Here is a 14,043-nt window from a genome sequence, read left to right as displayed (position 1 = left end):
ACTACTAGAGTGGGTAAAGAAGCGGGATCCACAGTTCATGTGGTGAAAGGATAAAGTACTTCCCTAAGGGAAATATCAACTAGGAAGAGTGACTCTAAAAAGCAAACACTAGAAAAAAGGCCCTGGTGTAGTAGTGACATCAAAAATAAACTGCCAAATACAGACTGAGAGAAAGCTATAGCCGATGTCTGCAAGATCCTGTGTAGTATCATTAGACAAACAGAATCCAGAAACAGAATGATTAGACAACCCCTCTAAAACTCAGTGGTCAGTCCCCCTGCCACAATTCAGGTACCCATACAGGGATAAGGATATCAAGCTCACTGAGAAAATATCAGGCTAACAAAGGGGTAGGAAAATAAAGGGTCAGAGGAAACGTTACACCGGTCATATCTATTCTTCCCCGAGGCTAAGCAAGAAAGAGGACACACAGCATTGCTGCATAACATGTGTGGGGGTGATGGCATGAGACTCAAGCAGAAAGACAGAGAGAGGACAGGGCATGCCTAGTAGCAGAGGAGTGGCACAACGTTCAACCTAGGCATTAGATTCTACTTTTTCACAGAAACAGTAGTGAACACATGGAACAGGAACAGGAAGGCCTGGGATGGGTGGTAATCATATAATAAGCAACTGAACTACTGGCAAGTATAACCTTAATTCTCTTACTGCACTCTTCTTGATTTATTATCGTTTTTCTTTTTACACCCTTATTATTATATTTTGGTATATAGCTATGTTTAATTCCATTGAGGACATTATTTTTTTTTATCCATTGTATTCATGACATTGTTTTGCTCTGTATTACTGTAAACTTGTCTCTACTTGTATGTCTGTTTGGGGCTTTTCCCCTCGGGTCACCACTGAAAAAGGGTAAATTCTTGCCCAGCTGGACCAACCCAGTTAACAAATGCAAAATAAAATAAATAAACTTCTGTTTCAGTCTCAGCTATATAACATACAAATAATACAAACTTTCAACATGACATAATTGTAACACTGAAGAATTCGGAAACAGCTTTTTTTAAAGACCACAGTTCTTTACGATTTGAAATTCTTCATAAAACAATTCCTTAACAAGTACTGAAGTCACATGCATCTGCTAGAAAGGCAGACCAACATATATGGGTGGTCCTTAAACTTCTCTGAAGACACAACACATATGCTTAAGGAAAATACTTCATCATCAGCCCTCTTTTTCCTATTTTGTTCTACATGGGGTCGGGGTATCGTGTTAACTGTCGCCAACTCTCTTAATTCAGTGCCACACTTCTGTCATCTTCAACACTCATGCCTGATTGTCGCAGATCTTCTTTCACACAATCCAGCCACTTCTTTGCTGGATGTCCTCGCTTCCTCTTACCTTCTTCCTGTCTGTCCCAGATCGTCTTCTTCTTTTCTACACATGTGCCCAATCCACCATAATCTGTTCTCTTTGATCTTTTCTGCAATTGGAGCTACTTTGGCTTCTGCACTTATGTCCTCATTTCTTCGTCTGTCCTACAGTGTGCATCCTACCACCTACCACCTTTTTCAGGCACTTCATTTCCATCACCTCTAGCTTCTTCAACTGTTCTGCCTTTACTGCCCATGTTTCTGTACCATACAGTAGTACTGGTCACACCACTGTCTTGTACACCTTGCTTTTCAGCTTCTTTGGCATTCTTCTGTCATAGACTACACCTGATACTCTATGCCAGTTGGCTGTAGCCCCTCTGATTCTAGCTTTGACCTCTTCATTCAGACTACCAGTCTCCTCAACCACCCCTCCCAGATACTTGAAGCTGTTTACCTGTTCCACTCTCTTCCTTTCTATCTCCATTCTCAGCTTCTTCTGATTTCCCCAATTTGCTGCCATTACCACTGTCTTTTCTGTGCTTAGTTTCATCCCATGTGCCTTCAGATTTGCATTCCATTTTCCTATCCTTTGCTGATGTTCTAGCTCAAAGTCTGCCTGTACTACTACATCGGCTGCATACAGCAGCTTTGTTGATCTGTCCCCTCCAACCTGTTTGCTAATGTAGTCAATCACCAGTATGAACAGAAGTGGGCTCAGAGATGAACCCTGATGGACACCCACTCCCACTGAGAACCCCTCTGTGAGGCCGAACACTGTTCGTACGTGAGTCACTGGGTCCTTGTACATAGCCTGCACTAATTCTACCAATATTTCTGGGACTTCAAACCACCTCAGTACTGCCCAGATTAGCTTTCTTGGGACCTTGTCATATGCTTTCTGCAAGTCTTGGAATGCCCAGATGGACTCTGTCCTCATTTCTAGCTTCTTCTCAAGTATCTGTCTCAATGCAAACATTCGGTCAATTGTGCTGCATCCTGATCTGAATCCGAACTGTTCACCTCCCATCTTACATTCTACTACTCTGCATATCTGTTTATCAATCATTCCCTCCAGAACTTTCATGCAGTGTGGTAGGAGTTTGATCCCTCTGTACTGCCCACAGTTGTGGATGTCCCCTTTGTTCTTGTACACTGGCACAAGTATGCTTATTCTGCCATCATCTGGGATACACCTTTCTCCACACTGCTTTTAGTACCCTCAGGAGCCATTTCTCCCCTATCTCACCCAGCATCTTTATCACATCTGCTGTCACAGATTACAGTTGTGTAAAATCTTACCATAACGGCAGATGCTCTTCTCTTCATTGTTCCAGTATTCTACATAGAAGATACCTTCCTCCCAAGGCAGCCCGACACTCAGCCAGTATACAAAAGCCTAAAATATCTTGTATGAGCCGTATATCACATTTATGCTCCCCACACAGAACATAGGGCATACGGACAAAACTACCCAGAACTGAATTGCCCCAGAAGAGAACAGTCTCCATAGGATGAAGGAGTCCATGCACATCCAGAAAGAAAAAAATGAACAAATAAGAGGGGGTTGGACGGTGACAGCGAATTCTGCAGCAGTAAAGAGAAGAACATCTATTACTAAGGTAAGAGTTTACACAACTGTACTATGTCCTTCTATATCACTGTTGCAGTATTCTAAATAGAAGGGAGAGTTAAAAAGCTCAAGAAACAGAACAGGAGGTAGAAGGCTGAGGAGAACCTGCAACAAACCCACATAAAATGGTTTCAGCAAAATGTACTCTGGCCACAGAAACCATATCCCACGTATAATGCTTAGTAAAGGTATGGACAGAAGACCAAGTAGTAGCTTCAGGAATGGAATTGGTGTCCAACCCCCTTGAAGAAGGCACAAGAGTAGGCAACAGCCCTAGTGGAATGAACTGTAACAGAAGTTGACAGAGATTTGCCATGAAAAGAATAACAAAAGGAAATGGTCTTAGATATCCAGGAGGAGATAGTTTGCTAAGAAACAACCAAACCCAAAGCCTGGGATGAAAGGCAACAAAAAGCTGATAAGACTTACAAACAGTCCTAGTTTTATCCAAATAGTACCTGAGCTGTCTGTGCAAATCCAAGGTATGCAGGACCCTCTCACTAGCACACTGAGGAAAAGGAAAAAGGAAAGGAGTTGTACCAACTGATTCAAGGACAACTAATTTAATAGCCTGGGCATAAATGAAGGATTAGTACAAAGGGACACCCTGTCCCTGTGAAAAAAACAGAAATGGAGGGAGGGCCATAAGCGCTTGAAGCTCAGAAACCCTTCGAGCAGAAGTAAGATCCAGCAACAAAACAGTCTTCCAGGTACAATGCTGCAGAGAAGCAGAATCTACAGGCTCAAAAAGAGCCTGAGTCAATTTTTCCAAAACAAAATTAAGGTCCCGAGAAGGGGGAATAGGTTTTCTTGGAGGCCTAATATGCAGGACACCTTTTAGAAATTGACCTTAAAATGGGAAGTTAAAGGAGAATTCAAGTGCAGACAAGCAGAAATGGCTGACAAATGATCCTTCACAGAAGAATAGGCCAAGAAAAAAAAAACAACCCCAAAAGGGCACTTATCTGGTGTTGCTAAATATTCAGTACAGCAACAGGCATTCAGACCAATTGGGAAAAATGGCACTCAAACTGGTGGCAAAGAAGTTTTGGGTAGTTGCGTCTGTACGTCCTTTTTATGCCCTATGTTCTATGCGGGGAGCATAAATGTGACGTACGGTGCATACAACATTTTTAGGCTTATGCAAACTGGCCAAGCATTGGGCTGCCCAAGGCAGGAGATCCCTTCTGTATAGAGCACTGTAACGGTGATATAGAAGGACATCTGTTCTAATCAGCTTGGAAATCATCCTTGCTGCCAAGGCATACAAAATACATAGCAATTATGTCTTCTACAAAGTACTTTTAGCTTGACTAGTTCTTACACTTACAATTTTGACAAAATGTTTTTCTTGTAGCAGAAAGTGGTACCTACTTTAAACTTCCAAGAAGGAAGATGACCAAATGTCAAGGCATAACACCTTGTAATAATTTTTTGGACTTCAGTAAGAGCCTCAAACTTCTTTCAGAGTACAGTAACAGATATTCAAGTTATGCAGCTTTTCCAAAAATGAAAGATAATTGTCACAAATGGAAAATATAATGTCATAAAATCCATGCCAGCTTTTATACTATTACTACTACTACAAATGTACTTCTCGTGTAATAAGTAAAATGCATTACCTGGTAGAATGAGCAGTCTTCTTTTAGGGTAGTTTCCACTTCCTGCATAGCCAGAATTCAGACCACATGAGAAGGTTTAGTTGCAATGTACACTGTATAGGCTGCTACTTCACAACCCTGGAACAAGAAATATTGCAAGGATTTATTTGAGAAACTTCTCAGAAAGTCACAGAATGGATTCTGAATATTACTAGTTCAAATTTCTAAAAGCAGCTTGTACTAACTACTTTCAGGCAATACTGTCACAAGTGAAAACATACATTCCGATGGTGAAGTCTGCCAGTCTGCTCTGGTCGGTAGAGAGTGGAGAGAGTCAGGTATTTAAAAAAATAAATCTTCAGTGTATGTTCAATAATCAGTAAGCTAAAATGTTAACTGTAGCACAACTTGAATCCATCATCACATACAGTAATGTCTGTGATACTACCTAGCACAGAAGAGAAGTATATAGTATACTATGTAAATAAAAAAAATCAGGTGGAAAGTAATGACAAACCAGGCATCATGGCCCAAGAATTTACAGCCCACATCTGATAAGAAAGTTAATATTCCTAAGTTCAGTTTCAAAGGCAACTGACATATTTTCCCAAACAACAGCACATCGCAAAAGCTAAATTGTTTTGCAGTACAAGACAGCAGTACCCACACATCTGATTTTTCCACTCTCTCTCCTTCACTCCCACACACACATATGCACATGTTGTTAATCAAAGTGAGATCATGACTTACAAATCTTTTCTGTATCACTTGTATACTGGGAGCCAAAACAGCTGAAATGAAGTAAAAACAGAATTGCTTCAGGCACTGACAAGCCTGTTACCTAACAAATCCAAGATGATTTTAGAAAGAAATCTAAAATATAATTAGCTCATGATATCAATTAAGTATTACAAAGTTCAACTCTCAGAGCAGCTGTCCACATGTTTGTGTCTTTTGGCTTTTCCCGGTTAGGGGTCGCCACAGCGGAACTCCGGTCCGCTAATGATTGGCAGTTGATTTTTATGTACCGGCTTGCCAGGCCTGAAGCACAACCTTCAACGAAGGTATGCCCATTCATGCATGTCTCCACACAGAAGGCGCTCTAGCTGAGAATCGAACCGGACAGCGTCTTACTGTGAGGCGATAACGCTACCGCAGCACCACCACCGCGGGTAATAAGCATAATAGCTGAAGCACTCTTACCCACCACACACACACACACACACACACACACACACACACACACACACACACACACACACACATACTTACTCCTTCATCGTACTCCTCCTCTTCCTCAGCTCAGGAATTTAATACCTATTGTCATTTACTTTTGTCTGTAAAATACCATCCACACACGGTCAGATTCATTTCTCTTTTGATACTGAATGTACGACCTACTGGCTTAATGTCTTATCTGTAACCACCTTTTCTAGGTGAAGGTGTATGAACATTCTTTCCTCACCTTACTCATATCTGTAAATAGTTTTGTGATTGTACTTAGCTTAGCTGTGCCTGAAACTAGTCTATGGAGAGCAGTGCTTTACCTTGGTAAACAAACTTAAATGAACTGATAAACCATTTAAGTCATCCACACTCCTCACTCAAAAACTTAACACAGGCTATTACACATGCTACCTCTCTCATTCAAGTACAGTTATGGTTAAACTTCACAAATGCCTCATTACATGCATCATGAACATTATTACCAGAGATACCCGACACATATTATCAAGCCCTGATCACTTTTACCTGCCCCCCCAAGCTATTAGAAATACTTATTACAGAACCATTAATGCACTTCAGTCGTATCACTCATACTACATACTACATCCTACATACTATCCCAAGATGACAGGAAAGAGGACATTGTAACTTCTCTCTGACAGTATTAAAAAAAAATCTGGAAAAAGGTGTTACATGAACAGCTTTTACACGGCCTCTGGCAATGTGGTTCATTCTTCCAAAATCAGCATAGCTTCCTACACACATGCTACATCATCCGCACTCTAAGTAACAAACTAAATCCTATCGAGTATAAATGAAGACCAACCAAATAAGAAGCATCTTCAACGATTTCAAGGTATCCGAGTATGTCAGCAAAAGCCTTCTTCCCACTCAGTGAACTGTCTACAGGTTATGGAGAATATTCTGCTTTGCTGAAGGTAACTGCTTTATACACCGCACTTATGCTATAGCTGTAAAAGCTTACTTCCTCTCACTAAAACTTAACAAAAAGTATTCTAAAAAGATGTGTCCTGGGCCTACTGTTATTTTTCATATTTACTAATTGACTATCTTACATTCCAGTAACAGTACTTATAGAAAATACAATGGTACTACAACAAACTAGCCCCCTCATGAACATACTGCTTCCTTCAAAAAGTGTATTTATTTGCTTTTTTGCATTTATTTACTAACTAGGAAAACCATTTTCAGTAGAGGCACTAGGAGAAAAGATGCATAAAATTTAAACATCAAGAAAATAAGTATAAATATGGCGCATTACTTCATAACAGCAAAAGAAAACAATATAATATACACATAGGAGCAAATATAATATTGTATGATTTGTAGCAATACTGGATAATGTTATGTAAACAAGTTGTAATATTCTAACCTTGAAAATGACTACATCGTACAACCCTTATTAAGCAAAAAAAGTGATATTGCTATGTCAAAGAAAGGCATTGTTCATAATTGCATCATAGATTAATCTCTTCCATTACAACATGCTGTTAGATGCTGTGATTTAAAGAGGAATGTCTGAATAGACAGGAGCAACAATAAAGTCATGTGGAGTTTAGGTATGATTTAAATTTGGTTCTGAAATCATGGTTGGTTCTGAAATCATGGATGTTTCTGGCCTGTTTGATTATAGGAGGGACAATTTTACTGAGTTTGAAAACAAACTGGTCTTTGGATTGCAGCTCTTGAGCAGGAATGTACTACTGAAGATTACCCATAAATGAGAACTTTGTTGTCGATTCATGTAAACCATTTTTAACTGGGTGTAGCTGAGCGTCTGGTAACACCAACCAGTTGAGCTGGCTATGGGTTATACTGTGATGTGATCCATTTGGTAGGTTTGTTGTGAGTTTAGTAATTCCGTTATGACACTGTTCAAATTTGTCTACCTGTGTAGAATGGAGGTTTATGAAGATGCTGGTAGTAAAAGAACAGATACAGTAGTTATACAACCTTGGTTTGTGAGATAGGTTTTGCTATGTAAAGAAAGGCTAGCTTGGCCTAGCTTATGGTGAGTTTTTTGACAGTATACTGAATATGATGATACTAAATATTATACCAATTAGGTTTGGTGTTCAGGATTGTTTGGAAGGCTTCTGATACGAGTGATATGTTTGATGTTGGAAATCCACAAAAGCTGAAATCTTCAAGAAAGCTACTAATCAAAGACTAAGAGAAAGACATGCAGCACAGTTAAATACTTACAAACCTGACTTTGCCCATGTGTCTCTTTCAGAGCATACAATAATACAATTCTAGTCAAAGTAATTTGAAACACAAATATGCTCCTTCTCATGTAAATCATCTTTTATTAATTTATCATTTGCTAAGAGATATCAAACCCATTGTCCCTACAAATTTTCTGACTCTACATGATTAACCAAAACTTTCCTCTAAATAATATTTTTTTTATTTAAGAGTGCTCACTTGGAAATAAATGCATATGAATTTTAGACACCTAACAGGCATTGCAAAATATTTACAGCTACTGTTAATTCTATGACATAGAAAGTCTTGACTACACAACTAGGACCACATAGCAACACAGACTCTGGGGAAACAGGGGAGATGAGAATTAGTGACCACCACTGACCTACCCATCACTGGGGAATGCAAGCAGATTAACCTTCTGCTGCACTGGCCTGTAGTGCAAACAGACAGGCTAAGACATGATGGGCATATGGGAGTGCCAAAGAAGGCCAGCCACTGAAGCCTGAGGGCAGTGCATGCTTAGAAGCACAGGCCAGTATTATATGTTCCTATGTCTGTGGTGTGCATATCATATCTATGAAGGAAGGAGATAGGGACACAAATTAGAAAAATAAATTCTCTTCACCAATGTATATTGGTGGACTTAGACGCTGGATGTGCTAAGCAATTTCTTTGCATGGAACCTCAGACAACCAGAATGAGCATAGCCATGGTATATGACAGCAGCATTGTGGGTGGAAGGAACAAACTTCCTTCGCAGCTGTCTGGACTACGCCCCCTACAGTCAGCTCTTACCCCATAGGTGAATAAATGAAGTCAAGGCTAGGTGGAGGGAGAGTGATGGCTGGAAGGTGCTAGGGGGCAAAAGAAAAACTGCACGCAAAAGAAAAACTGCAAATTGCCATATACTAAGTCCCTGTACTGGGGATGCTTTGAAAAGTAACAGTAAATTAACAGTATCTGCTCTACAGCTGTGTAATACCATAATGATAATGCCAAAATCCAGATTCTGTCAAACCCTGTAGACTAATAATACTAAATTTATGACCATCAATTTGTTCAGTGTTCCAGCATCCACTTATATCTGAAAGCCTCTTACTTACCAGTAAATGGAAAGTGATAAAGAATATGAAAGCAATACCTCCACCCAAATAGGAAGACTTGCAGTGTTATAGTAAATAATGCTCTGCAGTTAAGAATAGTTCCTACCCCAACAATATGCAGTTTTTGTCAAAGATAGATTTAATGCTCAAATAATTTTCTTGTATATAAAAATAGCAAACAGATGTCAACTTATGTAAGACATATTTAGAAGAAATTAATTACATAAAGGTACTTAATACACAGTCATAAAAAATCTAGTTATTTGATTCAAGTCTTAGGTTAATTTTCCCTCAGATATACAGGATATCAGTAGAGTGGTTTAATGGTTAAGGTAAGTAGCATAGTGGTTCAATGGCTAAAGTTACTACTTTGCAACACAGCAATATGGGGTTTAAAACTTGACCTTTGGTCACTGTGCAGAGTTTTCATGTTTTACTCACATCTGGAATCTTAAAACACATGGGTTGACGGACTACTCTTAATTATCTATAAATATTGCATGTACCCTTGCCCCTCTGACCCATATCACGGCTGAAAAAGGTTTAAGGAAAAACTCTCTCTCTCTTACCAGGCCAAGAGATAAACAAATTAAATTAAAAAGTACCTGTGTTACTATTTCATTAGTGCAACAAAACTGTTGTTATCTGGCATATATGTTAGCATGATAATGACTGATGTTCCATTCTATTTGTTGTTAAAGAAAGAAAAAAAATCTAAATGCAAAAAGTGGCTAAAGAACACAGTGAAGGCAAAATTGGTAGGGAAAGATAGAAAGCTTAAGCAGCCTTTGCTCTGTAGTAACGGTTCTCAAGTCTCTAAAACTAGTGTAACTATTGGATGCATAGTGTCCATCAGATCTACTAAATACAAAATAGCTTCCACAGGCAATGCCCAATCATTATTACAGAAATAATCTATGCCCTTTTAGGGCGGGCTTAAGCACAGCATTCACATTAAGTCCAGGTTTCTTGTCTGCTTGTAATGTGGCTATCCAATGAACCTCTGCAAGTTCCATGTTGTTTACAAGATCACATCCTCTGATATTCTCTTTAATAACCGGAAATACCATGAAGTTAAACTCATGTCCTGTATTTTTTGGCTAAAGCATTTTTAGTATCTTGCAGCCAGATATCATTCAAAAGTTGCAAGCGCCTTTCTTGAATAATCTGTTAGTTTTTCCAATATAAAAACTGCTGCATGCTTGACATGATGCTAGGTAGATCATATTTTAGTTTTACAATCAGCATATTGCAGAGGGAAAAAAGTCTGCTTAGATATGGGATGCACAAAGGTGTTATTTCTGAATATGTATGTACAAGCTCTACAACAGCAATAAGGAAAGGTGCCAATTCTATTTGAAAAACTACTTTCCACTTTTTGTTCAAAACATAGTCTTTGTTTCAGATTTCAACTATTCTTAAAACAAACGGAAAGCTGTTTACTTACTATCCCTTTAATGCTCTCATCTGTCGTGAGGATTTTCCAGTTCTTTCTAATCACATTACAGACTTGGCTAATATCACTCACATAAGTTAGAACCACTTTGTTTTTTTGAGCCTTATTTGCAAAGGGGTTCAAAGAATCTGTGACATTACTGTTCTTTCTAGCAAAGTAGAGCTTTCGTTTTGTCTGTCTTAAACTCTTAACTTGTGTCAGTGATGCATTTATTTTTCTCTCTCCCTATATCCTCTCATTACGAAATCTCTACTCAAATTCTCTGATGTTTCTAAATAGTCTGCATCCATGTTATGCAATTGTGATGTCCTCAGAAATTGCCCCTTTAAGGACATTCTTATATATATATATATAAACCTGGGTACACATGCTTGTTCAATACAGCAAATTGTTCTTCCAAAATTCTTTACAAAAAATACATGTAGTAATAATGCCATCCACATTCTTATTAATACCAACATCACAAAAATCCATTTTGGAAGGAGAAACATTTATTTAAGTTTAAAAAATGATGTTATCTTCTCCAAATACACTTTAAATTCTTCCCATTTGTTCAACTGTTCCATCCCATAGCATAAAAAAATGTCATCTAACAATCGTTTATAATACTTCATGCAAGTAGAGAAGTCATAATCATTCAAAACATATTCTTCTTTCCACTTAGCTAAGACAAGGTTGGCATAACTATTAGCACAGGGGGTGCCCATCACAACTCCTCATTTTTGCCAATATATTTTGTCTTAGAATACAAACATATCCAGTAACATACAAATCATACTAATGGTATTATTATCATAGCTACTTTTAGCTTCAAGAAACATCCTTACAGAATCTATTCCAAAATCATTCGGTATCACGGTGAATAGGTTCTTTACATCAAATGTTACCAACTGATAGTTCATCGTGCTCTTTTGGAACAGCTAATATGGTGATATAATGAACCCAAAAATTGCTCTGTATCCCTTAATACAGAGGGTATTGTCCTAAGTATGGGTTTCAGTTTCTCTTCCTCGAAGACTGAGGCTGGTTCCGTGACCCACCCACTGCCTGCCATAATAGGCTGCATGGGGGGATTCTCATGGTCTTTATGAATTTTGGGAAGACCACTGATTATATGAATCATAGGTTCATTTCCAAATAGGTTGTTGTGTCTTTCAACTTTTCCCAGTTAGGGGTCGCCACAGCGGAACTCCGGTCCGCTAATGATTGGTAGTTGATTTTTACGTGCCGAGTTACCAGCCCTGATGCACAACCTTCAACGAAGGTACACCCATTCACGCATGTCTACACGCAGAAGACGCTCTAGCTGAGAATCGAACCGGACAACATCTTACTGTGAGGTGACAACTCTACCTCAGCACCCCCACCGCTGGTATAGGTTCATTTACAAGCAGGTAACTATAACTATCTGGCATAATCTGTCTGCTCATAAGCATCTCAGATAAGGTGCCATGGACATAACAGACAAGTCTATTAACCTCCAGTCTGGTTAATAACAGACAAGTCTATTAACCTCCAGTCTGGTTATATTTCTATATGTGTTCACATCATTCAGTAATGTATACATCCTCTTGTTATAATCTTCCTTATCCATTACAATGATTGCCCCTCCTTTATCCGCCAGACATATTCAAATTTTATCATTGTTCTGCAGTTCTTTGAGTGCTGCTTGCTCTACACACATTAAATTAAAAAAAAATGTTTTCAATACATCTTGCTAAATTTTTTGAAAAGTTCAACTTCACATACTTTCAAAAATGTCTCAACTGTGCAGTTAAGATGTGGGACAGATGTGCTTGGCTTTCTAAAAATATTTCTTGTATTATACATGTTGTTACCATATATGCTTCTCAGCGTACCATTTCTTCCAAACAATTTTATATTTACAATCACATCACTGAATTCAGAAGTTGTAGCTGGAATATAGGACAATCCTTTGTTAAGTACTGAGAAGTGAGCTGCTCCTAGAGCAAAACCAGATACATTCACAACCAAAGAATTTACTACTGTTCCTTCCTGTTCAAAGAATTCCGCTCTCTGGATACTTTCCTTCTCTTCCGTCCTCTGCAATGGAATTGCTCCCCTCCCCCATTCCAGGGCTGCTTCACACAAAAGTACAGACATCTACATTTATGGTAGGTACAAAACTGTACTATGTCCTTCAAGAAAGACTTCCTACTGGCCTTGGTTCTGTCCAGGGTAGTATCAGTTTGTCTGTGATGTCCAAAAGTATGCAAAAGTTTTTCCCCTTTCTCAGGATTGAAGAAAAGAAAGCAGGCAGATGAATGAATGGATTAAGAGAAACCTACCATACCACCTTTGCATAAAGGTAAGCTGTCTTCCATGAGAGAAATTGCAAGGTGGATGGTCTTGAGCCTCTGTTAGTATCCGCTGAACTTCCTTGGAGAGAAGCTGAGAAGTTATATATTTATGATCTCCCAGGCTGTTAGTTGCAGTCTGAAGAAGATGCAGTTTGATCTTTAGTAATACTGAGGTCATCAGTGGTAGAGGTGGGAATGCATAGATTGCTAGCAAGTTCCAGTTGAATGAGAGGGCATCCATTGTCTTTTCCTGGAACAAACTGGGATTGTACTGGATATTTAGGCTCAGTGATTTCTCCCAAAGCTGCATTGCACATTAAATGGCCTTGCTGGAGTTGGTGTTGAAAAGCCATGTGTTTCCTTTAGGTCTGAGGCATCTGTAGTCATGGTCTGTGTTATCTGTGGTTTTTTTGGACATACCCTGTTTTCCTGGTACCATTGAAGCTTTCTCATGTGTAGTTTTGCTAATGGACCAGTAGAGAATGCAGGATGCTGACATAATCCAGGTTTTTGTCAATATCAATTTGTCGTCCCGCTTATGAGGCAGTCCGTCCAGGTGCGGGTAATTAAATTATTCCCTAGCCTGAGCAATGCAATCACTGAGCCATTTGTTTGTAAATACAAACTTTTCTGGATTAGGAAAGGACCAGTTTTTGAAGGCCAATTCCTACTGAACCTTGTACAACTTCCTGCAAAGTCAAAAGGCAATTTAAAGCTCTCATATATAAGTAGTGGATGTGTGTCAGAATACAAATCATCCAGACATCAAAGTACACGAGGAATAGCTAAGGCCCTGCTGCTTCTTCTTCTTGGAAAGTAGGAAGTTTCCTAGAATCAGAATATTCCTGTCCCTAGCCATGAAATGTTCCCTCATCTCATAGGTCTGGAAGAGCTCTTCCTGGCTATCAGATGGGCCTGTGAACCTCTAATCATGGAAATTAAATCAGCAGCCATGGACATAATTTGTGTAACAGGGAGTTCTGGAAAAATGAGGTTATCAAACTCTTTCTGTCTTGCTCCTAGTTTGGATGTCATTTGTGGACTATCACCAGAATTAACTATAGAGACAGGATTTTGGTCTTTCACCACATGTACTCTATCCATATCTTTACTATTTAAAGTAGCAGGAGATACT

The 14,043-nt window shown here is 39.0% G+C and overlaps 1 protein-coding gene across 2 annotated transcripts in view; it reads right to left on the bottom strand.

Moving 5' to 3' along the window:
• The window catches only part of GCNT4 (glucosaminyl (N-acetyl) transferase 4), a 430,511-nt gene that overhangs the window by 254,357 nt on the left and 162,111 nt on the right, over positions 1-14,043 (bottom strand). For both annotated transcript variants that reach the window (XM_044063953.1, XR_006363845.1), the window contains exon 2: positions 4,591-4,707. The gene's annotated coding sequence lies outside the window, so the exon portion shown is untranslated. The remainder of the gene's footprint in view (positions 1-4,590; positions 4,708-14,043) is intronic.

The sequence above is a fragment of the Protopterus annectens genome, chromosome 2.part2, assembly GCF_019279795.1.
Source record: "Protopterus annectens isolate FY-2018-M chromosome 2.part2, PAN1.0, whole genome shotgun sequence".
In the NCBI taxonomy this organism is placed as follows: Eukaryota; Metazoa; Chordata; order Ceratodontiformes; family Protopteridae; genus Protopterus; species Protopterus annectens.
This window is presented reverse-complemented; position numbering and strand designations above follow the sequence as displayed.